We start from the raw sequence: 26,727 nt of genomic DNA on the forward strand, positions 1-26,727 counted from the left end.
ACCGAGCCTTCCCTCTCCTTAGGTAAGTATCTGACTTTTTTTTTTTATAGCGGTACCCATTGGCTTTAATAGAATACTTGTTCGCTTTGCTCAGAAACAAGCAGGCAGGCAGACCAGCTCTTATTTACAGCAGTCCTCGGAAGTGAGAACACTGCCAGTTTTTCTATTGTATTATCTTAAGTATAGAGCCTCTGGCGCTTGCACAGAGACACACTTCAAGCCCCTGCATCTCTGAGCCAAGATGCCCTCATCAAAGTCACATAGGTGACCGGGCAGATTTGAAGTGGAACTGTAAGGAGATTAGGGGTAAAGGAAAATAGAGTGTGTTGTGTGGAGAAGAAGAATAGATAAGCAGAAGAGAGAAAATAAAATATCTTACCGTGTCAGTGTCATGTAAAAAAAAGTGCCTCATGCAGTATAGGAGGAATCATGTTTACTACTGGCTCGCAGGGCTAGAGGATTTTTTTATTCCCCTAGTTGAAGCAGGGTGGGACTGAGGCAGAGGCAAGAGAGGCTCCAGCCTCAGGGCACAGTGTAGGAGGGGGCACACAACTCACTCAGCTATCATTCCCCTATTGTGTTTGAAGCAGAGAGAAATAAGAAAAAGGGATACATGGCAGTGACTGCGAGCCAGATAACTAGAGATGAAGGTGTTGGGGGTTAGGGGGCCCCTGGGGCGCTTCTTAGTCTAATAGCAATAAGTGTGTGACGGCTGGGGTGGGAGGGATGTAGGGGTGCACTTTGGTGTCTTAGCCTTGGGTGCTGGAGGACCTTTTCCCAGCTCTAAGTTGAAGACACGCTCCTTTTTTCCATAGATACTCAAATTTATCCAGATCACTTAGGGGCCCTTTTACACTGAAAATTGCTGCAAAATCACTCCTATTTTGCCATAATTCTGCTTGCAATTCTCCTTCAGGGAGCAATTATCGTTCCCTGAATGAGAATTGCAAACGCAATCATGGAAATATTTTGCCACGATTTTCAGTATGCAACCGACTGGATTTCCCACGGTTTTCTGCTATTTCTTTGCTCTCCACTAGGCTGCTCTGTCTGGGTTGTGTCTGATCCTATGCTGCTGCTGTTATTTGTCTGCTCTCCACTAGTTTGCTATGCCGATGCTGTGTCTGATCCTATGCTGCTGCTGTTATTTGTCTGCTGTCCACTAGTTTGCTATGCCGATGCTGTGTCTGATCCTATGCTGCTGCTGTTATTTGTCTGCTCTCCACTAGTTTGCTATGCCGATGCTGTGTCTGATCCTATGCTGCTGCTGTTATTTGTCTGCTCTCCACTAGTTTGCTATGCCGATGCTGTGTCTGATCCTATGCTGCTGCTGTTATTTGTCTGCTCTCCACTAGTTTGCTATGCCGATGCTGTGTCTGATCCTATGCTGCTGCTGTTAATTGTCTGCTCTCCACTAGTTTGCTATGCCGATGCTGTGTCTGATGCTATGCTGCTGCTGTTATTTGTCTGCTCTCCACTACTGTAGTTTGCTATGCCGATGCTGTGTCTGATCCTGTGCTGCTGCTGTTATTTGTCTGCTCTCCACTACTGTAGTTTGCTATGCCGATGCTGTGTCTGATCCTGTGCTGCTGCTGTTATTTGTCTGCTCTCCACTACTGTAGTTTGCTATGCCGATGCTGTGTCTGATCCTATGCTGCTGCTGTTATTTGTCTGCTCTCCACTAGTTTGCTATGCCGATGCTGTGTCTGATCCTATGCTGCTGCTGGTATTTGTCTGCTCTCCACTACTGTAGTTTGCTATGCCGATGCTGTGTCTGATCCTGTGCTGCTGCTGTTATTTGTCTGCTCTCCACTACTGTAGTTTGCTATGCCGATGCTGTGTCTGATCCTGTGCTGCTGCTGTTATTTGTCTGCTCTCCACTACTGTAGTTTGCTATGCCGATGCTGTGTCTGATCCTATGCTGCTGCTGGTATTTGTCTGCTCTCCACTACTGTAGTTTGCTATGCCGATGCTGTGTCTGATCCTATGCTGCTGCTGTTATTTGTCTGCTCTCCACTAGTTTGCTATGCCGATGCTGTGTCTGATCCTATGCTGCTGCTGTTATTTGTCTGCTCTCCACTACTGTAGTTTGCTATGCCGATGCTGTGTCTGATCCTGTGCTGCTGCTGTTATTTGTCTGCTCTCCACTACTGTAGTTTGCTATGCCGATGCTGTGTCTGATCCTGTGCTGCTGCTGTTATTTGTCTGCTCTCCACTACTGTAGTTTGCTATGCCGATGCTGTGTCTGATCCTATGCTGCTGCTGTTATTTGTCTGCTCTCCACTAGTTTGCTATGCCGATGTTGTGTCTGATCCTATGCTGCTGCTGTTATTTGTCTGCTCTCCACTAGTTTGCTATGCCGATGCTGTGTCTGATCCTATGCTGCTGCTGGTATTTGTCTGCTCTCCACTACTGTAGTTTGCTATGCCGATGCTGTGTCTGATCCTGTGCTGCTGCTGTTATTTGTCTGCTCTCCACTACTGTAGTTTGCTATGCCGATGCTGTGTCTGATCCTGTGCTGCTGCTGTTATTTGTCTGCTCTCCACTACTGTAGTTTGCTATGCCGATGCTGTGTCTGATCCTATGCTGCTGCTGGTATTTGTCTGCTCTCCACTACTGTAGTTTGCTATGCCGATGCTGTGTCTGATCCTGTGCTGCTGCTGTTATTTGTCTGCTCTCCACTACTGTAGTTTGCTATGCCGATGCTGTGTCTGATCCTGTGCTGCTGCTGTTATTTGTCTGCTCTCCACTACTGTAGTTTGCTATGCCGATGCTGTGTCTGATCCTGTGCTGCTGCTGTTATTTGTCTGCTCTCCACTACTGTAGTTTGCTATGCCGATGCTGTGTCTGATCCTATGCTGCTGCTGTTATTTGTCTGCTCTCCACTAGTTTGCTATGCCGATGCTGTGTCTGATCCTATGCTGCTGCTGTTATTTGTCTGCTCTCCACTACTGTAGTTTGCTATGCCGATGCTGTGTCTGATCCTGTGCTCCTGTTGCCATTTCTCTGCGATCCTGTGTCTGATTCTCTTATGTCTACAGTATTATATTAAGCTACTGATATTAAAGGCATGATATCTCAGCGCTCATATCGCCTACACACTCCAAATTTTGAGGGTAGGAAGGGGACTCGAGCCTTTAATATCAGCATATGCAAATCAAAAAAAAATTTTTTTCTGACTTAAGGTTCACTTTAAGATAGACACAGACAAAATAGAAAATCCTAAGGAGGATTTTTTCTTTTTTTACTATGGAAAAATCACTAAAATCAAACCGTGGACAGTGCAATACATATGTTATGTAAATAGAGCAAGTATTTATCTACTTATATATATTTTTTTTTCTGAGAAAATATTATAGCTGACAGTTATTATGGCTGACAGTTTCACTTCAAGCTAGATCTGCAAATGGTCCATTATGGCCCGATATGTCAAGCTGATCGATGGCTGTCCAATTGAAATTATGTTGGATAGTAATCAACTCCTAACAAACATGGGAAACTACATTTTAAACATCAATCAAACAACAATCATTGTAATGATCGATGCATGCAACATTACAGCCCATTAATCTCTCACAGCACCTGCCCCGCCTATTGTACAGAGATTTTCCAACATGTTTGATCAGACTTTAGATAGATAAACTGAACAAAATCAATTGAGAGTCAATCAATGGCCTATGTTTGAGCAATAGATTACTGATAGATTATGAACAAAGTGATCTGACAGTAATTGATTTTGCACACAACATGCGATTCCAATTTTTTATACGATCCGATTTTTGATTCTGATTAAAAAACAATGCATGCTGCTACGTTTTTTAATCGTATAAAAAAAATCAGAATCGCATGTCGTGTGCAAGAGGCCATAGTTGGCAAACCCATAGTGCAGAAACAGAGGATATTTTGAGGATAGTAAATTGCAGAGACACAGTAATCATACACATATAATCTGGGCATAAAAAGAGAATACAAAATTCCTTTCATTTAAAAAGACATCCAGATTCTGTGTTCACTTAAAAAACACTGCCCTTTTTGTTCATGATATTTTCATTTGTGATATTATTTTAAATATTCTGTTGAATACAAATCTAAAACAAAGTCTGTTTTTTAATTAATGCAGAATAACTAAAAAAAAGGGGGGAAGAAAAAAAGGGAAAAAGAAAACGGGAAAAGGAAAGAAAGAAAAAGGAAAGAGAAAGTAAAAGAATAAATTGTCATTGGTGCCAGTTACTTTTGTCATTTTCAGGTTATTTCAGAGACAGTTGTGGCTTCACCTTGAGGTACCAACAAATATGTAAATACATAAATGTTTTGTGGGAACCTTTTTCCATAGATACAGATTGTACATTATACAGTACTAGTAAACTCCTCCCCCCCAACACACACACTCCGATAGTGTTAGGTTTTGACTTCAGGTACATTTGAAGTTTACAGAGCTGCAATGAAAGGATGGTCTTTTCCACAGCGGTAGTGGGGACTTCAGTATTCACAGCAAAATGTATACCTGGCATATTCTCTAAATATTGTCTGCTATTTATTGAACAGTGCAATTGTTCTCCCAGTATTCAGTAAACAAGGTGCAGAAACCACCAAAAAGCAGGAGAAAGTGCTGACACCCTGTACTGCACTTTTTGTGTGTGTGTTATCTGTAGTTGGTAATTCTAATGAGAGCATTTAGCTGCTTTTAGTGCTCTTTTTAGGTGCTGTGTTTTAGGTAACTATAGCAGCTTCTGTGTGTTTTTTATGTATATTGAACATAGCAGGAATTTGTGAATCAGGATAATATATTTAAATGATGGTCAACTTAACAGTGTACAATATTCTACAACTGATTAAAAATGTGACAGCTGTTTTTTATGTTACATCTTGTGTTATTGCAGTACACAGGTGTGACTGCAGCCACTAGAGGGCACATCTGCATGCTTGTCACTGTTTCTTCTAGTTAGTGTTATTAGTCAGCACCTGCGAGTTTGGTAAATGCAGGACCATCTGCAATATACCAGGATATTCTGACTAGCTTCTGCCTGCATTAAATTGTATTGAGTTTGTCATTCCTCCCCTTCCCCCATCTCATTACATGGGAAGGCAGTTTGTAAGAAGTGAGTTTGGGGGGTGCCAGTCACATTTCTCTCTCCTCTCAGATTTGTTACAGAGAAACGGAATTGCATTTGCTGTGATCATAGCAGCACACAAGGTAGTTTTGTACTCGCTCCAGCTTTACAGGGAAATAAGACAAGCTCCAACAGACAGAATGGACAGCATCCAGAGAGGAACAGGTAGCAAGACAGGCAGCGCTAATTAATGAGCTGTACAAATATCTGAGAGGGTAGGAAACAGACTTCTGCTGGTCCGGTAATGAGTCCAGCATTTATTCTGAGTAAGCTGCAGCCAAGAAACGTTGGTGGAGAAGTGCCATTCAAACACAAGAACAGACATGCAGGCCAGGTACTGACACTTGTGACAGAAACAAAGACATGAGGAGTAAATCCTTGACTCAGAGTAACCTATCCAATCTATGCCCCTTAAGCATAAGCTGGCCCAAATCAATACAGGTAATGTTTGCAGTGTGTACTTCATTAACTGTCAGAAATACTTACTGATTATTCTGAAAAGTTCCCACCTAACCAAAAAGAAGTAAACAATTGCCATCCCCTCGTTCAATGCACAATATGTGCCTTCTTGGTCTTCTGCAAAGGTCTATGGTACCTTACCTTAAAGGACTACTGAAGCGAGAGGGATATGGATGCTGGCATATTTATTTCCTTTTAAAGCCAATCTGTAACCAAAAAAAAAACGCCCCTAGGAGTACTTACTTTGGGAGGGAGAAACAACCGGATCATAATGAGGCTTCCCCAGTCCTCTTCACCCCATGGGATTTAGGGTCGGCAGCCCCCAAAAAGTCAGCCGAGTTGTTTTTTTTTTGGGGGGGGGGGGGGTGCATTCCGTAAAGAAGCGGCTGCAATATTTACCTACCACACTCCTGCGCAGACGTAGCAGCGGCTTTCTGTTGGGCTCCGGTGTAAATAGCCCAGCCCAATCGGGTCTGCTCTACTGCGACATCCTGCCTAATGCTTCCCCGCTGTCTGATCTCTGCATGACGGGTTGGGGAGCACACAAGCACACACCTGGCTACCTTGTGGGGGGATAAGGAGACACACCTGGCTATCTAAAGAGGAGTCGGGAGCAAATTAATGGACACATCTGGCTATCTGGGGGTGCTAGCAATCTAAGGGGGGCTTATAAAGGGGTGTATCTGGCTATCTATCTGGGGGGTTAATAAAAGGGGAACATCTGGCTATCTTAATAGGGTGAGGGGGTTATAAAGGGGCACATCTGGCTATCTATGGGGGGGGGCTTATAGGGGCACATATAGGTATCAATACTGGGGGGTTGGGGGCTAATAAAGGGGCACATCTTGTCGGGGGGGAGGGGCTAATAAAAAGGCACACCTGGCTATTCATACTGAGGGGCTAATACTGGGGCACATCTGTGTAACAATTGGTGTAACACAGAGAGGGTCTGATTACCGGTGATCTGCAGTATCACCGAGAATGCAGAATATACCTGATTATTGATGATCTGCAGTATCACCGATAATCAGATATATATTCTAACCTCTGGACACCTGAGGGATAAGAGTATTTTGGTGTAACAGTAATACTTTGAGTATTGCACCTTAGGAGAAGGTACAGAAGCAGTAAGGAGTACTGCACAGAAGTAAGTTCCTTCCGTATGCCTAGACTCTCCCGGGGGAGGAGCTAGGCTGAGGATAGGAAGGACAGAACGTGAGTGACACCAGAGAGAGGGTGTCACTAACAGGTCTGGGAACTGCCTCTAACAGTAAGGCCAGTTCTCGAGGTCGGGCAATCCAGGTCGTTAACACACAGACAGATACGGTACAGATTCAGGAGACAGATACGGAATCCAATAAACAGGCAGGGTTTGGCAACGGAGTATCAGAATAGCGGGGTACAGAATCGAGAGGCAAATACAGAGTCCAGGAACGAGCAGAGTTTGGCAACAGGATATCAGAGATAGCAAGGTACAGAGTCAGAGTTCAGCAGGATAGTCCGGCAGGCAGAAGGTCATAACAAATAATACAGTTCAATATTCGTAACGCTAAGGTGTGAGGTCCGTGATCGTCAACACCTTTGGAAACTATGCTAGAACACAGATACAGACAAGGCCTGAGTGCTACCATGTAGTGATCGCAATGCCAGACACCAGAGGAATGACCAGCACCCAGTATATATACACCAGTGCTCTCCAGCACCTCCCTTAAGTGCTGGACCAATGAAAGTTGCTGCAATTGTCAGCTGACCGGCCTGGTCAGCTGACCCTCCTCTGACTGCCATAAAGGCCCTGCCTCTCCGCGCGCGCACGCGTCCTCCTAAACCAGTGTGGACTATCAGTCCCAGCCACACCGGTCATGTGTTGTAATGTTGTTGCTGTATGGGATGCAGAATCCGCCGCCACACTGTCTGAGCGTGCGGCGTTTCCTCCGCATCCCGCCCCACTGAGAGAAGCAGGCCTATGCGTACAAACCGCCGCGTCAGACGCGGCGGTTTCTCCGTGTTCTGCTATGCCAGACGCGGAAACAGCCGCCTGATCCTGCGTCCTTGCGGCTGCTTTTCCGCGTTTCTTCACAATCTGGCTATCAATATGGGGCGGGGGGATAATACTGCATCAAAGAAAACACTGTAGCAAAAATCCACCTTTATTTGAGAATCAAATATCATCACCATAAATTGTGACAGCAAGATAAATTGAGTTTTGTGATAAACTGGAGAAATAGCCAAATGAAATGTGGGGTTTTCCTATACAGTAGCACTACTAATTTTTAGACTGTAATGGGTAAAAACTGAAGTCTAGTTTGTCTTGAAAAAAACAATTATATATATATATATATATATATATATATATATATATATATATATATATATATATGTATATATATATATATATATATATATATATATATATATATATATATATATATATATATATATATATATAATTTAGGTGTCATAGGTAGGGATAAAGTTGTTGCTAATTAAGCAGGGACATAGCTAAAAACTTCCAAAACTGCTCTCTCCATAAGGAGGAGTTGATGTGTAGATCTGAAGCTGTTTTTAACAGTGTACTATGGGCAAAGAGACCTATAAACTCAGGCATATGGAGTACCATTTTAACCATGACAAGTGGTAGAATAGATTTTGGGGTGTTTTTAAGTCGATTCTGCTGTCATTTCTTTTTTAAATAGCGACAAATTGAAAATACAACTGAATAAACTTAATTTTCAAAATTATAGTTAAATTTGGGAAAATTTCACCCAAACCGCACAAGTCTATATATTACCAATTACCGGTACCCATGATTGGGTAGCTCTACATGTGTACTTTAAAAAATGGTGACAGTTGTTGCATTTTTCCTGATGGTTAGATAATTATGGACTTCTCATTATTAATACAGTGTATGGTAAGTAGAACATTTTTCAGAATAAAATATCTTCACCATACATTGTACCAGCATCATAAATTAAGTGTTAAAATAATGGGGATAAATAGATTGATCAATTATGTAGTGTTTTTCTACAGTGGCTCAGTGTATTTTCAAATGATAATTTTTGAAAACATAGAAATTATGATTTTATTTTCATTTGTTTCTTCTTTTTCTCTTTAAAATGCATACAAAATAAAATTCGTAGCAAAAAGTACCACCCAAAAAAAACCTAATTGGTGCAAAAATGAGGTATACAGTAGATCATTTAGGTGTGATAAGTAGCGATAAAGTTATTGGGAATTAACTCCTAAGAGGAGTGTGAAATGTAGATAATTGTTCTGGTTTTAAATGGGAAATAGTCTAGGATAGGGAAGTGGTTAAAATTATCGGTCTTACCAGATGCAAGATCTAGCATCAAAGGGGGCAATGATGCAGCAGTAGGCAATTGCCCAGGGCCCCATAGCCAGCGACTCCCATCCTCCCCCAGCTAACAGTGTTCCCCTGGGGCCCACATACCCAGGTAACATACCAACAGGTCAGAGAAATCAGGCGCCAGGGGATAAAGAACACAGAAGGGAGTGCACTGGCCAGAAAAGAGAGTTCACAACACTGCAGGGGCCCAAAGTGAGCATTATTGGCTCTGGGGGAGACCTGGTGTGCCCATCAGTTGGCTGCAGGGCCAAGGAGGTACAGTACTAACTGGCGGAACAAAGGGGCCACCAGCGGTTCCATAGAATTTTTATAGAAATCATGCTGAAATCTATTAAAAATCTATGTGTAGTGTGTGGCAGGAATTGATCACTCTCTGATCAGAATCTGATAGGAAAGGGATCTATCATTTGACTAAATCAGATACTCATCTATAAGTGTATGGGCACCTTTAAGCCTGGTACACACTTTCATTTATGCTGGGCCAATCACTGACCAATCACTGACGTAGTATGAGGGTCAACAGATATTGAAAACTATGAGCAGATTGTGTAGGTACAACCTCATACCATGCGGAGGTGGTAAACTTGATCAGTTTAAACTTGGTCAGGCTTTAACCTTTAAAAAGACTCCGTAACAAAAATTTAATCCTATTTTCTACCATCCTACAAGTTCCTATACCTATTCTAATGTGCTCTGGCTTACTGCAGCACTTTCTACAATTACCATCTCTGTAATAAATCAGCTTATCTCTCCCCTGTCGGACTTGTCGCCCTGTGTCTGGAAGGCTGCCAAGTTATTCAGTGTTGTGGTTCTGTGATGCATCTCCCCCCTCCAGGCCCCTCTCTGCACACTGCCTGTGTGTTATTTAGATTAGGACAGCTTCTCTCTGCTCTATTATCTTTTACAAGCTGGATAAATAGTCCTTTGAGCTGGCTGGGCTTTCACATACTGAGAAATTGCATACGGGCAGAGCTGTCTGCACTCTGCAGTAAGAAACAGCCTGACACTTCAGTGGATGAAAACTGCAGGGGGAAAGAAACACACAAATGATCTCTTGAGATTCAAAAGGAAGGCTGTATACAGCCTGATTATGTATGGATGTATTTTCTATGTGTGGACATACTGTACATCAACCTACTTCCTGTTTTGGTGGCCATTTTGTTTGTTTATAAACAAACTTTTTAAAACTCTTTTTAACCACTTTTAATGCAGCGGGGAGCGGCGAAATTGTGACAGAGGGGAATAGGAGATGTCCCCTAACGCACTAGTATGTATACTTTTGTGCGATTTTAACAATACAGATTCTCTTTAAGCAAGAATTTGGAGTAAAGCAAAACTACCGGCAGGAGCCTTGCATAATGTCTAGAAGATAAAGATTTATGCATAACTCTTAGAAATAGGGCATAGGCACTTCTTTTCTACTGGGGAGCTTGCTCTGCTCCTGTGTGGACTACCAGCTCCAAGATATGTATTGCAGATAACTTATGGGAGCCAGTAAGAATGACCAACCATAAATAAGCTTTCTGATAGGCTTGAAATTATGATAATTAGATAGAATATATATATATATATATATATATATATATATATATATATATATATATATATATATATATATATATCTGCCTGAAAAGAAAGTGAAAAGAAAGAGGCAGTGTTATGCTGTCAAAGTACGTGCTAATGTTTTACTCAGAAAAAAACCCCATATAAACTGTGCATAAAAACAGTAAAAAATAATAGGCACATGAACAGGAATAATTTCTGGTTGTGTGCATGTGGGTGTCTGTAGCTGTAAATGTAGGGCATTCAGGCTGAATTTATGATATTTGCAATAACAGCCAAATGTATTTATCTGTGTAATTGGTTTTATGCGTGTTTGTTTTGAAAATGTGCAAAACACTCAAATTGTAACTGTTGACAAAACTTTACAGGATATATGGAAGGAAATTGCTTTTTTCACATTCAATGTTTAGTTAACCGAGAGGTTATTGCTCTGTATTTTGTCATTCATAAACATTTCTGTACAGACTTGTGTTTAGTGCAATGACCAGTTCTTAAAGAGAATCTGTATTGTTAAAATCGCACAAAAGTAAACATACCAGTGCGTTAGGGGACATCTCCTATTACCCTCTGTCACAATTTCGCCGCTCCCCGCCGCATTAAAAGTGGTTAAAAACAGTTTTAAAAAGTTTGTTTATAAACAAACAAAATGGCCACCAAAACAGGAAGTAGGTTGATGTACAGTATATCCACACATAGAAAATACATCCATACACAAGCAGGCTGTATACAGCATTCCTTTTGAATCTCAAGAGATCATTTGTGTGTTTCTTTCCCCCCTGAGGGGGGAGTGCATAGCAGAACCACAACACTGAAGAACTTGGCAGCCTTCCAGACACAGGCTGACAAGTCTGACAAGGGAAAGATACATTGATTTATTACAGAGACTGTGATAGTACAAAGTGCTGCAGTAAGCCAGAACACATTAGAATAGCTTTTGGAACTTGTAGGATGATAAAAAACAGGATGCAATTTTTGTTACGGAGTCTCTTTAAAGTTTGTGTATACATTGTGGCCAGTGGCCACTAGCTGGCACTATTCCATGCTATCACATTATGTAAGCAATGAAAAACAATAATGCATATATCCCCAAAGTGTATGAGTAAAGAAAATGTATCAACCCATTCACTGCCAGATTACTGTCTTTTTTCCTTTGCATGAATAAAATTACATTCCCCAACCTTTATTATAAGCAGAGGACATGTACCGTATATATACTCGCATATAAGCCGACCTGCATATAAGCCGACCCCCCCCCCCCCCACTTTTACTTAACAAACCAGTAAAAAATGATTGACCCCCATATAAGCCGGGGGTAGGAAATGCTGGCCGCCTTATTCCCCTAGTGTGTCCCAGTATAGCTAGTATAGTGCCCAGTATAGCTAGTATAGTGCCCAGTATAGCTAGTATAGTGCCCAGTATAGCTAGTATAGTGCCTAGTACAGCTAGTATAGTGCCCCAATACAGCTAGCATAGTGCCCCAGTACAGCTAGTATAGTGCCCCAGTATAGCTAGTATAGTGCCCAGTATAGCTAGTATAGTGCCCCAGTATAGCTAGTATAGTGTCCATTATAGCTAGTATAGTGCCCAGTGTAGCTAGTATAGTGCCCATTATAGCTAGTATAGTGCCCATTATAGCTAGTATAGTGCCCATTATAGCTAGTATAGTGCCCAGTGCAGCTAGTATAGTGCCCCAGTATAGCTAGTATAGTGCCCAGTATAGCTAGTATAGTGCCCCAGTATAGCTAGTATAGTGTCCATTATAACTAGTATAGTGCCCAGTGTAGCTAGTATAGTGCCCCAGTGTAGCTAGTATAGTGCCCCAGTATAGCTAGTATAGTGCCCATTATAGCTAGTATAGTGCCCATTATAGCTAGTATAGTGCCCAGTGCAGCTAGTATAGTGGCCCAGTGCAGCTAGTATAGTGCCCATTATAGCTAGTATAGTGCCCAGTGTAGCTAGTATAGTGCCCATTATAGCTAGTATAGTGCCCCAATATAGCTAGTATAGTGCCCCAGTATAGCCAGTATAGTGCCCCAGTATCGCTAGTATAGTGCCCCAGTATAGCTAGTATAGTGCCCCAGTATCGCTAGTATAGTGCCCAGTATAGCTAGTATAGTGCCCCAGTATCGCTAGTATAGTGCCCCAGTATCGCTAGTATAGTGCCCCAGTATCGCTAGGTAGTGCCCCAGTGCCCCCCTCGCCTCCCCTCTCCCCCGCGGCCGCCGCTGCTTTTACCTTAGCAGGCGCCGCTTCTTCTATTCCCCTCCTCTCTGGCTCCGTAGGACAGCAGCACTCTTCACGGTGGCTGCTGTGATCAGACAGGAAGCAGCGAAGAGCGCGGCTTCCTGTAGCGGCGGTTGCTATGGGAACCGCTCTCTCTCTCTACTGCAGCCGCCGTGAAGAGCGCTGCAGTGATTTACGGAGCCGGACAGGAGGGGAATAGAAGAAGCGGCGCCGGGCAGGTAATTGCAGCGGTAGCGGCGGCCGCGGGGGGTGGGGGGGGGCGGGATGACAGTGCGAGGGGCTGGGACCACCATCACCAGCACCAGACTCGCATACAAGCCGACCCCCCAACTTTTGACCCCCTTTTTGGGGGTCAAAAATTCGGCTTGTATGCGAGTATATACGGTATATTTATTAGCATGTATTTATTTAGTATTGATATATTGTGCTAATTTCTATGGGAACCGATTCAACAGAATGTTTTTTGGATGAGGGAGGAAACCAGGCTGCCCAAAGCAAATTCACTCAAAGGCCTGGTGCACACCAGAGGAGTTTTTCTGAGCGTTTTGAGTTTTTAAATCTGCTGCTAATGTTATCCTATGTGTCTGTGCACACTGGAGCAATGAGGTTTTGTAAAAAAAAAAAACATAGCATTACATTGGGAAGAGCTTTTAGAGGTTTCAAAAGCTCTTCCCAATGTAATGCTATGGTTTTTTTTACAAAACCTCATTGCTCCAGTGTGCACAGACACATAGGATAACATTAGCAGCAGATTTAAAAACTCAAAACGCTCAGAAAAACTCCTCTGGTGTGCACCAGGCCATACATGGGGAGAACTTACAAACTCCATGCAGATAGTTTGCTGTCAAACTTGCATCCCGACTCCCATTCTGCAAAGCAAGAGGACTGGTGGCCACTTAGCCACTGTGCTACCCCATTTACAAAAGCCTTACAGATTATGCATGACGTACCACTTTTGCTCACATGTTTATCAAAATGATATTTCTATAAGGTACAATAAAATCAATAACATCTCCTAATTACAACATTATGTTCCAAATTCCATCTTAATTCAATAGATAAGTCTCAGTTTTTATTTAAAGAGGTATTGTCACCATAAAAATCTAATTTCAACAGCAACTGGTCTGAGTGTATTAAGTGATAAAGATGCTAATCCTGCATTCAAAACTTGCAAATCTTTTTCTGCTGTTATGGTTTGCAGTTATCACATACTTTAGGAGTACTGGCCCTAGTGCCAAACAGTTGAATGCTTGGAGTTCTTTTTATCTATAATATATTCCTCCTCTTCCATTTATTTCCCTGCCTAGCTGCTTATCAGAAAAACTCTCTGATTACTTGTGTTTACAAGCAAGGCTGAGGTGACTCAGTGATTGGATGTTTAAATAAAAAAAATATATAGTGCAGTTGTTAGTATACACCTCATTGGGAGTGTCTGAAGACTCTGGGTGGAGGGCAGCTAATGAATACACAATGAGCAAGAGAAGGGAGGGGGGGAAAAAAGAGTCAGGGAGGATATGATGTCAGCATTAGCTTGGCAAGATGGCCACTGACTAGAATAGGATTTTCTGCTTTTCCTTTATAAAATTCACAGGAATCATTACGTGGATAGCACAATACATCTGTTATGCAAGTAGAAGTAGTATTTATCTACTTATATATGTGTTTTTTATGTCTAGGTTAGCATGGGTGTCGCTTGTTCTTTAACTAATTTCAGACCACAGCTTCTGGTCCTTTTACGGACCAGACACCTTTTTTTTTTTACTTCCTGATCACTGTGACTGGCTCACAGTGCTCAGAAGGTCAAGAGCCAATAAACAGCTCCTGATCAAGTTACGAGTTCGGAGCCGGGGTGTTCATGCTATTGTGTCCCTTGCACGGGATTGGGCTGCATAAAAACTACGCCACATCAGGCTTAGGCAGCCACAAGTGCAGCGTAATTTTAATTACAGCTGGTCTTAAACCGGTAAAAAAAAAAAAATATACAGCACATATATCCAAATTAAAATCTGCACTTTTTGCAAAACAATTGTAAATAGAGGTTGACTTTTAGAAAGCATTATAATTACTGTATTTGGTTAGGTAATGCAATAATGCATCTAATATTATTGCTGAATGTGTATGGCTATGTATATTATGTGTTGCCACTAGGGGCAGGGTCGTTTTTAGGCATAGACAAATCAGGCAGATGCTTTGGGTGACACCTGCCAGAGGGGGCACCACCGATCTTTTCTTAGCATATTGTGCTTTATTAACCTTATATATAATCTATAGACAGGGATAGGTGATGATTTTAACACCTAAATGGGCACTGCTGATTAGCATAACAAAGAGATCTGAACAGCATAACAATTAAATGACAGGCACTATTAATTGTCTAATACTTTTTTTTTAAGATTTGGTCTGTATTGATTTTTGTAGCTGGATGAATATTCAACCTGAAAAGGCCCAGACTGTACATTAGCAGTACAATTTTTTTTTTTTAGTTATAAAGAGTCTACAAATATAGGAAGTGTTTGCTATATCTGACCTGGTAGCAATTTCTTGTTTTTTTTTATAGACTTATTTTGAGCATAAAGAAATTGGGATAAATGTGTGAGAAAACGCGGAAAAGCCGCCGTGAGTACTCAGAGCAAGGCGGCTGATTCCGCATCCAATGCGGCAGGTTGCGCGCGTGGGTCTGCATCCACTGGCATGACAGAGCGCGAGGAAACCGCCGCATGCTTTGTGAACAGGGCGGCGGATTCCGCGTCAGACGCGGATGTTGGCACGCATAGGCATAGTTCTGACAGTACTGCTGAACGCGGAGGAACCGCCGCATGCTTGGACAGCGGTGCGGCTGGTTCCGCATCCAACACAGCAGAAACAGTACAACACATGTCTGGTGTGGCTGGGACTGATAGTCCACACAGGTTCAGGAGGACGCGCGCGCGGAGAGGCAGAGCCTTTATGACAGTCAGAAGGGCGTCAGCTGACCAAGCCGGTCAGCTGACAATTCCAGCAGTTTTCATTGGTCCAGCACTTAGGAGTGGCGCCGGAGAGCGCTTGTGTATATATACTGGGTGCTGGTCATTTCTCTGGTGTCTGGCGTTGCGATCACTACGTGGTAGCACTCAGACCTTCTGTCAGTATCTGTGTTATTATCTAGACCAGTTTCCAAGGTGTTGATGACCAAGGAGCTCACACCTTAGTCTAGGAATCCTGTTACCATCTGTATTATTATCTAGACCAGTTCCGGGGTGTTGATGATCTAGGAGCTCACACCCAAGTCTAGGCATTGTTGATTATTTGTTATGACCTTCTGCTTCCCTGACCACTCTTCTGATCTCTGATTAGGTACTTCGCTATATCTGATGCTCTGTTGCCAAACTCTGCTAGTCTTAGGATTCCGCTTCTGTCTCCTGTCTCTGTATCTTATCTGTCTGTGTGTTAACGACCTGGCCTGTCCGACCTCGAGAACTATCTTCCCTGTTGGAAGATAGTTCCCAGTACTGTCAGTGACACTTCACCTTGGTGTCACTCACTTTCTCATCCTTCCCACTCTCAGCCTGGCTCCGCCCCTTGGGGAGCTTCAGACCAGTGGAAGGAACCTGTTCTCTGAGCAGTATCTCGTACTGCCCAGCACCCTCTACGCGGGTGCTCTCCTCAAAGTATACGGTTGCACCAAACATTCATATTACTCAGGTGTCCAGAGGTTAGAGATATATCTGATTATCGGTGATACTGCAGATCATCAATAATCGGGTATATATCTGCATTCTCGGTGATACTGCAGATCACCGGTAATCAGATCCTCTCTGTGTTACACCGATCGTTACAAAATGCCAGCAAAACTAATTATGTAGGCTATAATCTTCCTATTCACAAGATTGGGGGTGGGTTGAGGGAGGGGACAAAAGGTGCCTTGCCTGGGGCTCCAAAATGACCAGAACTGCTGACTATGGGGTCATATATGTAACCATGCAGCAGTGTTCATGAGAGGTCCTCTTTATGTAGACATCCGGGGTCATTTTTGACTTTTGATGCTTCTAATGTACACAGTAGGGGGTCGGTGAATATAGCATTCTCCTTCCCCAGCAGTCCTCAGCAGATGCTGCAATCCCATAGGGGAGTAGTTTGACCTCTACATTCAATGCACATAAGTGTTCTGCGGTCTCTGCATTGATGCACAGGCCAGAGAATCACATCACAGGAGAATCTGCACTTTCACTATCCAAAAGTTATAAGGTATAACGGGGTTATTTTTTCCATATCTGCCACCATAGTACAGGTAAGTAAGGCCCGGTTCACATTAGCGGTCGCCGTCCGGAATCGCCGTGCCGGAGCCGGACCGCATGCGGAACGGACGGAACGGACGCACGGCATAGCAATGAAAGTCTATGCGTCCGTTCACATGCGTCCGTTTCGTCCGGACCGGATCGGGACTCCGGCGTAAGACCCAACATGCGCTATTTTTTGGTCCGGCTCCTCCGGCAGACGTATCCGGAGCGGAGCCGGACTGCACCATCCGGCCAATACAAACCAATGAGAACCGGAGAGCGCACAACACACAACACACTGGCTATAAAATCCGGATGTTCTACCCCACTTCCTATGCGTATTGTAGCGGCGATTTTGGATGGGGACACATGGGCAAGCATTTTGGAGTGGAGCAGCAGTGACTTTAAACGTGCTGGAGATGTTGGCAGTATGTCGGAGGTGGATGTGAGTGCTAAACAACGGAGGGCCTGATTCCACAGGTCCACCTTCTGCTGACCTCCCAGACCCCAACATTTTTATTCGGTTTCTACTATCTTTTGCCAAACGGATCCGGATCGCATCCTGATGAACACCTGATGCAACCTGACCGGATCCGGATTGGATCCGGATCAGAACCGTACGGTTCCGATCCGGATCCGGTCCGGATCCGGTCAGGTCATCCAGTCCGTTTGGCAGAGAACCGCAAGTGTGAACGGGGCCTAAGTCTGCTTTTAATTCAGAAATATTATTATTTTATTTTTCATTGGTATACTGAAGTTCAGTTTTGTTTAAATGCCAACAGAAATAATCTTTCCATTACATTTTTTTTGCTCATTTGCACATGCAAATTCTGCATTTGCAATTTTTGCATTCTTTTTGAACGAACATTACTGCACATTTTTATAGGTGTTGGTATGTGAAAGTTTGCATTGCAATTTGTCAGTGAAGATAGATAATTCACATGAAAAACACATTTAATTAACTTCTAAATCACATGTGTGAAAAGCACATTTTCATAAATCACACAAACTTAATTGAAAAAAAAATGGGGAAAAAAATAACATTGCTGATTAGAAAGGATCATCCTTGCTAAAATCTTTTTTTCACAAATATAGAAACCAAATATTGAGAACCACATGACATAAACACATCTAAAAATCTAACAATTCTGATTTGGCCACATCTTATGATCTTCTTTACAGCAAACCAAGGCCCAATGGAAGTTTTTGGTATTTTCTTAATTTTTATGTACACCATACAATATGAAGCTAGTTGTGCAGGAGTAGTGCTCACCAAGAGTATAGTAGAACTTCAAAGCATTTTTTTTTCCGTCAGGATAATTTTTGGATTGCTCAAGCTTCCTACCCGTGACACCTTTCACTCTAAAATAAATGAGAGGAAACCTCAACACAGGCAGCACTAAATATCTGACAAACATCCTAACACAGTGGTTCTTAACCTGTGTTCCATCCAACTCCAGGGGCTCGGTGAGTCAGTCTTATGCTGGGATTACACCATACAATTTTCTGTTAAATTTTTCTGTAATGCTGGGCATACACGGCTTGTTTCTTCTTATCAATCGATCAATGATGGCTCGATTCATAATTTTCGACAGATCCGATTGCCCGCCGGATCGATTCCGCACTTGATACCGGCGCACTATCTAGCCGTGTATGCCCAGCATTAGATTCTCTAATGCTGGGCATACACGATAAGTTTATGCGCTGGTGCCGGCGCGTCCCCGCTCGTCCGCACGTTTCTGCGCGAATCGATCCTGCTCGTCCCCGCCGGCGCTCCTTATCAGCCGCTCGATTCCCTGCTATTGTCCGCCCGCAGGGATCGAGTGGGGAATCTATCCGGCGGGTCACCGGACCTGTCAGATATTATCAACCGAGCCATTAGAGGCTCGATTGATAAGGAAAAAACTTGCCGTGTATGCCTAGCATAAGTTCAACATGTTGGAAATGTATCTATCTTACCATCTATCTGCCGAGCAATTAGGCATTGTTCTACTCAGCAGGAGATGACCAGAAGACAATGCACCAGAGATAATGACCATTCTCTACAGAAAATAATCTAATTATTCATCGTAACAGAAAATCTAACAGAAGAATCTAACAGAAAAGTGTATGGTGTAATCCCAGTATTAGGTGTTTAGTGAAGGTGTGTGTGTCCGCTCCATCTAACTGAGTTTTGTTTTTGTGAGACATTTATGTTTTACTGTTTTTGTTCTTTAAATACAGTGATTTTATGTGCAACTGATACATGATTCATTTTGTGCACTAATATTTATGTCTATGTTTTGAACTTGAAAAAAAAAAACTAAAAAGGGTTTGAACTATAAAGGGTTCAGGGGAATACACTATGAAACTTTCCAGGGTTCCATACCTCGAACAAGGTTAAGAAACACTGTTCTAACACTTCTGTATGCACAGACATTTATATCTGACAACAGCTTTCCCATTTCCTACAACGTATAGATATTTTTAGGTATACTTACAGTTGAGATGGATTACAGCTATTTTTATTGCTGTCTGTGTTCCCAACAGGGAAGGAGGTTGAGGCATGGGAGAACATGCATATGCCCTAGGTTGCCCTAAGCCTCTAGAAGTGACCCTGTGAATCTGGTGTTGTCCATTTGTGCCTGCTGGATAAAGGGCAAAGAATAATATGAGTAGAGTAGGGAGATGCATAGTGTGATTTGAGCTGGGTAAGGAAAGTGGGGGATATAGTAAATGGGGGAGGGGGGGTGGTTATAGACAAGTTAAGACAAATAACATTTATTTAGCCACTAGATGCACTCACTATGCATTAGCAGTGTTGCTTAAAGAGAACCCGAGGTGTGTTTAAAGAATGTTATCTGCATACAGAGGCTGGATCTGCCTGTACAGCCCAGCCTTTGTTGCTATCCCAAACCCCACTAAGGTCCCCCTGCACTCTGCAATCCCTCATAAATCCCAGCCGTGCTGTGAGGCTGTGTTTACATCTGTAGTGTCAGTCTCAGCTGCTCCCCCGCCTCCTGCATAGCTCCGGTCCCAGCCCCCGTCCCTTCCCTCCAATCAGCAGGGAGGGAAGGGATGCAGGCGGGGACTGGAGTTCTGCAGGAGGCGGGGAGAGAAGCAGACTGACACTATAGAGATAAACACAGCCAGCTCTGACAAGCTGTTTGTCAGCAGTGTGGCTGTAATTTATGAGGGATTGCAGAGTGCAGGGGGACCTTAGGGGGGTTTGGGATAGCAACAGAGGCTGCGCTGTATAGGCAGATCCAGCCTCTGTATGCAGATAATATTCTTCAAACCCACCTCGGGTTCTCTTTAAGCTCCTTACTGAATATGAGCCCGCTTACTGAACCTGGTCTCCTGTGTCAGAAGAAGAACCCCTAACCAGTGCACTATTCATCCACAGGCTTGATAGTGTACTGGCCACTATACACCAGTAGGATGTAAAGTGTCAGTCAGAGAGGCTAAGGTAGGCGCTTGGGAATAGGGTAGAGATGAAAGATTTTCCAGCAAGCACTGAAAAGTAGGTAAGTGAGTTCAGTTGTTTATGACACATGACAATCCAGCATTTCATGGCATCTCTTCAATCCCTTTCTCAATCAGTATCAGTCTGCAGCAGTCCCTGGGAACTTTTACATCGCCATAGCACATGTACACGCTAGGTGCACACATGACATAGCATGAAAAGCTATGTTTTATATCATGCTTTATGTTAATGTTGTGTGGGTTTTTGTGAGTTTTTGCTGCGTTAGGTGCATTTGCGTTAGCGTTTTTTTACCACAGATGCGTTTTTCAAGCATTTTGCGTGCGTTTTAATGCATTTGCGGTTCTCTATTGCGTTTTATGCAAATTAATAGGAAGACAACAGGAAGAGGAAATACATCACAAAACAATGTTTTTATTCAAAAACGCATAGAAGAACGCATACCATTGAGTTTCCATTGACTTTTATTATGTGCGTTTTTGAAGATCATGCAACAAAACCAGCGTTTTTGAAAACGCATGCATCAAAAACACATATGCGTTTTTTCCTACGGCCCATAGACTTCCATTAGCGGCAAAAAACGCAGAGTTTTCCGCAACGCTAGTGTTTCTGCTATGTGTGCACCTAGCCTGTGTTCTCTGGGCCGCAAATATTTGTTTCTTTGTATTTCCTTCAAAAAGGAACTGTTAATTGATATGGATCAAATAAATGATTGAACTTATCTACGTACTTTGTTAACATTTAATTTCTGTAGTCGTTGTGGGATTGTGCCATCCTTGCATTGAATTCCACCCGCATCATAAGGCTATCAACCAAAGTGGTGTACATAATCCTATTCCTACTATATGAGGAGCAGGGAATAATGTAATGTGTGTGGGGGCAACCTTACCACCCTGTAATGTGTAGACGCCTGTCCTGCTTAATAAGTACTCCTGAACATTTGCCCATAGTTGTGATAAGTGTGTGTTTTTGTCAGTTCACAAAAGATGTGTAACCCCAGGAAACTCCAGGTAGTGGTGGGTGGAGCAGTATGTAAATGACTCAAGGAATACTGTATGCCTTTGTTTGCAGCTTTCTGATGCACATACCAATCATTTTAAATAACAATGCAAATGTGCAAAGAGTGCTCTATACTAATTCTAAGGGCAGGTTGTGTGTCTTTTTATTTCAATAACTGCAGGATGTTTAAAAGATAAAGATTACCCAGAGTAAATTCTAGTACTATGATAGATGTGCCTTCAGAGATAATAACAGCAGATAACTGATTTGTTAACAGGATCTTTGGAGGTCAAGTGTCTGTAAATATTAGTAGGAAATTACTTTTCAAAACTGCCATTTAAACAAAGATGCATTTACACTAGAAGAGTGGTGAATAGAAGAGAGATAAAGGAGGTCATTAACAGGTAAATGTGTAAAAGGCATCCACACCAGTCATCTGTACAAGCTGCAAGATGAGACTGTAGATACAGTGGATTACTGTATATATCTGTAGGAAGTGACAATACCTGTAAGAACTAACAGGTCAATTGTTTGTAAATCTTCAGGTGCTGCCTCCAGGTACGAAAAAAAAAAATCAAGATGGGGGTGTAAAACACCTGTGACATGAATTCATATAATTTCATGTCCCACATTGCCTCTATAGACCTGGGTACCATATATCGCATGTACTACATACATAATGGAGGTGAAGGGACAGAATGGGCTAATTGTATTTAACAAGCACACCTCGTATTTTTATAAAGCTCAGATCCAGTTTAATTCGGATCCATATAACTATCAAGAATCATTTTAGATATTACAGTTCTGTGCCATATACAGTAGTTGTATTATGTAACAGCTGTGCCAGCATTGTGTTTGCTAAAAGGGGCACAAGTTCATAGCATGTGGTGCAGTAAACTAAATTAAATTAGTCAAACAAAATGAATGAAATGGATGGAAGGTGCCACTAACTGAAGAAGGCAAACTGGGCTTATTTACCTTGGAAAAGAGATGACTTAGATGTAAAATAATTAACGTGTGTAAATAAATATGTATGCAAGGGCAATATCCCTAGGCTTGTAAGAACAAAATAAAATGAACTGTGTATGGAGGAAAGATGGTTTTACCCCCTTTTCAGAAAGGGGATTTTCACAGTAAAGCCTTGTACTCATGCTAGATGGAATCGGCTGAGGAGGTCATTTGGGGCTGTCTCAGCTGAGAATCTAGCGTGTGTACATGTGTCCCTTGAAGTTGCTTAAAGCTCTTGTCCAGAATTGGAAGTCCTGATCCATATTTGTGTATGCATCTTAGGAGAGGTTGTCTTACCACAAGAAGTATTTGTATTTAAAACGAAGATTGGTTCTTTTCTTAACTTTAAAGGGTATCCACAACCATAAATGCCAGGTTTTGGGAAGACCTGTCCATCTGTACCCAGGAACAGGAAACAAAGACCACAGCAAAACTTGTAAGGCATTCTAATTCTTCCCTGCTCTAAAAAAATAATTTTAGGAACTGAAGGGAGGGGAATACTCCCAGGTGGGACACAAGCAGCAGTAAAACTGCAAAGGAGTAGCTAACCCCTCTGTTATTATCCAGAGCTGTTTCTGGGAATTGGGCTACAGGCATAGAGATTGAATTGTAGAAGCACTGGGAATCCTTTGGCATTGTGTCTCTTTAGAAGCTTTCCCTTGTAGCTATTGGCTGGCAGGGACATGTATATAGCATTACAGCAGCTTTTAGCTTGCAGGATTCCAAACCGTAATTCATTACTTATGTATAATGAGCTAGAATGTATCATACTCAGAATGTTAAAAGGTCAGACATCCAGCGTTGATATTTCAGTTAAATGTTTTCGCTGTCAGAAACCTGCAATTTTCTTTAGACCATATGTTTATTAGATAATTCATAGGGGCAGGTCTTCAGCTACTCTAATGTACATACTGATACTTTGCTACTGCGTAAGTTGAATTGTCCCTGTAAATTCTATATTTCTAATGTATGTATCTTACAAGTAAAATCCAACTATGCCAAAACTGAAAAAGACAAATTCTTAAAGTAATAACGTGGAATGGTGTAAATCACTGGTATTAGCTTCTGGAAATAACCTTTTGAATTGAAAGAGGTAGTCAGGCTCAGGATACCTATAGCATAATAGTTTCCTGTTGGCAGATTTGCGGTCTCTTCACCTACTTCCTGTGACTACAGGTCCTACCTGACCTTATCCAACACATGGTTTCCTCTGTATTGCTGAGATTATGGAAAATGTAGTCTGGCATCAGTTGGTCTTCCTATGTTGTGTAATACATGCTCACACCTGACTGACCAGTCCAACAGCTGCAGTACGAAAAGGAGGGAAGATAGACTGTTTGTCTTTTTATCCACCAAATTTCCTTTTATACACAGTAGGCCTGGAATTTTTTTGAACTGTATGGTGTCAAAAGTTTAGAAACCTTTCCAAAGATCATAGCAGACCATATAGCAAAGACAGTTAAAAGGCTAGTGAAGTAGGAGTCATATGACTGCATGTCTCCAGCAGGACATTTTAACAGCAAATATAGGTTGTTCAAGATTTATTATAAAGCAAATTCCACTGCAGGTGCATGTATGTAACTGCAGTCAAACCACTAATTCTCTATCCTTTCAGCTGTCCTCCCTATGGTCTGCTATGACCCATGAGCGGTTTGCAGACTTTTGCAACCTAATAACAGGCAATTAAAAAATAATCCATTTCCATTCAGAGTTCGATGTGGCACACCTTACCCGTTGACCTGGGTGCCAAGCCACGTCACCACTTAGTCAACAGAATCAAATAGGATCAGGTCCGCACATCAGTTTCAAAATGTAGTGTTTCTGTTTTATTGCATTGTCAGCACATCCAGACCTCATTCAGGCTGGTTTTACACTTATTTTTTGCTTTGCAGTGGACAAGAGATGCTCCTGTCACATCTGACCACAATGCAAAACATATGACCCTGCAGCAGAGTACGCTGACATGGTGATATGCATAGCGCCACTCCCCGCTCAGTGACATACCCCCTGCTGGGCAGGAAGTACATCACTGGGATTCCCATCAGTCCGCACATAAGTTTAATGACTTACATTAAACCAAGCACTGTGTGCTAGGGCAGGGGTGTAACTAGAAATCACTGGGCCCCCCTGCGAATATTTGGATGGGGCCCCCCATAGGTGCCAAAGAATCGTAATGGGGCAGCGTTTCACTGTAAATTAATCATAAAGTGGGAAGCATTTCACCCGAAAATCCTAATGTGGGCAGCATTCACCAGAAAATCCTAATGTGGGCAGCAATCACCAAAAAATTGTAATGTGAGCAGCATTCACCAGAAAATCGTAACGTGGACAGCATTCACCAGACAATCGTAATGTGGGCAGCAGTCACCAGAAAATCGTAACGTGGGCAGCGTTCACCAGAAAATCGTAACGTGGGCAGCGTTCACCAGAAAATCGTAATGTGGGCAGAGTTCACCAGAAAATCTTAATGTGGGCAGCGTTCACCAGAAAATCGTAATGTGGGAAGCAGTCACCAGAAAATTGTAATGTGGGCAGCGTTCACCAGAAAATCGTAATGTGGGCAGCGTTCACCAGAAAATCGTAATGTGGGCAGCGTTCACCAGAAAATTGTAATGTGGGCAGCGTTCATCAGAAAATCATAATGTGGGCAGCGTTCACCAGAAAATAGTACAGTGGGCAGCGTTCACCAGAAAATCGTAATGTGGGCAGCGTTCACCAGAAAATCATAATGTGGGCAGCAATCACCAGAAAATCGTAATGTGGGCAGCGTTCACCAGAAAATCGTAATGTGGGCAGCATTCACCAGAAAATCATAATGTGGGCAGCAATCACCAGAAAATCGTAATGAGGGCAGCGTTCACCAGAAAATCGTAATGTGGGCAGCAGTCACCAGAAAATTGTAATGTGGGCAGCAGTCACCAGAAAATGGTAATGTGGGCAGCAGTCACCAGAAAATCGTAATGTGGGCAGCGTTCACCAGAAAATAGTACAGTGGGCAGCGTTCACCAGAAAATCGTAATGTGGGCAGCAGTCACCAGAAAATCATAATGTGGGCAGCAATCACCAGAAAATCGTAATGTGGGCAGCGTTCACCAGAAAATCGTAATGTGGGCAGCAGTCACCAGAAAATTGTAATGTGGGCAGCAGTCACCAGAAAATTGTAATGTGGGCAGCAGTTACCAGAAAATGGTAATGTGGGCAGCGTTCACCAGAAAATAGTAACGTGGGCAGCGTTCACCAGAAAATCGTAATGTGGGCAGCAGTCACCAGAAAATCATAATGTGGGCAGCGTTCACCAGAAAATCGTACAGTGGGCAGCGTTCACCAGAAAATCGTAGTGTGGGCAGCGTTCACCAGAATATCGTAATGTGGGCAGTGTTCACCAGAAAATCGTAATGTGGGCAGCGTTCACCAGAACATCGTAATGTGGGCAGCGTTCACCAGAGTATCGTATTGTGGGCAACAATCACCCAAAAATTGTAATGTGGGCAGCGTTCACCAGAAAAAAAAAATGCACCTCTCCTGGCCTCTGGTGCGCAGATCCTCCGACGATCCTCCTGAAGCACATCTCCCGTGCTGACAGGCAGAGTGCAGGGCTATGGCAAGATGGCGCCCGAAGCCCTGTACTGGAGACACAAATAGTCTCCGGTACAGGGCTTCGGCAGCCATCTTGCCGTAGCCCTGCTCTGCCTGCCGGGAGACTGCGGGCTGCAGGGATTCGGGAAATGAACTGGCGCAGCGTCTGTTGAACACCTGGCTGGGGGGTCCCAGAATCGGGCGGGCAGCAGCGCTCCCCCCGCACACTGCTGGCGGGCCCCAGAGGAGCCCCGGGCCCCCCTGCGGCTGATGGGGTCGCATCCCCGGTAGGTGTTTTAGGGGACTATACTTCAGATCAGGTGTTTTTGTGGCTACACTGGGTGTGAGGATCATGATGGCCACACTTGTTCTATGAGTCCTGTGAGATTGGTCACTAGGCCTTCAAGGGCATCAATGGGAGGCAAGAGAAGGGGTGTGAACATTGGGGGCCCCATCTAAGTTTTGCTGGAAGGCCCCATGAATTGCAGCTACACCACTGATTTGCAGCACAGATGGGCAGGGGTTCTGTGCTTATATTTCAGGTTGAAAATTTTGTTTTCCTTATATAAAATAGTTTTGTTTTGTTTTTTTGTAAATAAATATGGCTTTCCCATGTCTGGGTTCACAATACATCGAGTTTCGGCTGTGGACGGAGTTCCATTGTGTCTGCATCAAGCATGTCAT

This window comes from Hyperolius riggenbachi, chromosome 1 (assembly GCF_040937935.1).
Source record: "Hyperolius riggenbachi isolate aHypRig1 chromosome 1, aHypRig1.pri, whole genome shotgun sequence".
In the NCBI taxonomy this organism is placed as follows: domain Eukaryota; kingdom Metazoa; phylum Chordata; class Amphibia; order Anura; family Hyperoliidae; genus Hyperolius; species Hyperolius riggenbachi.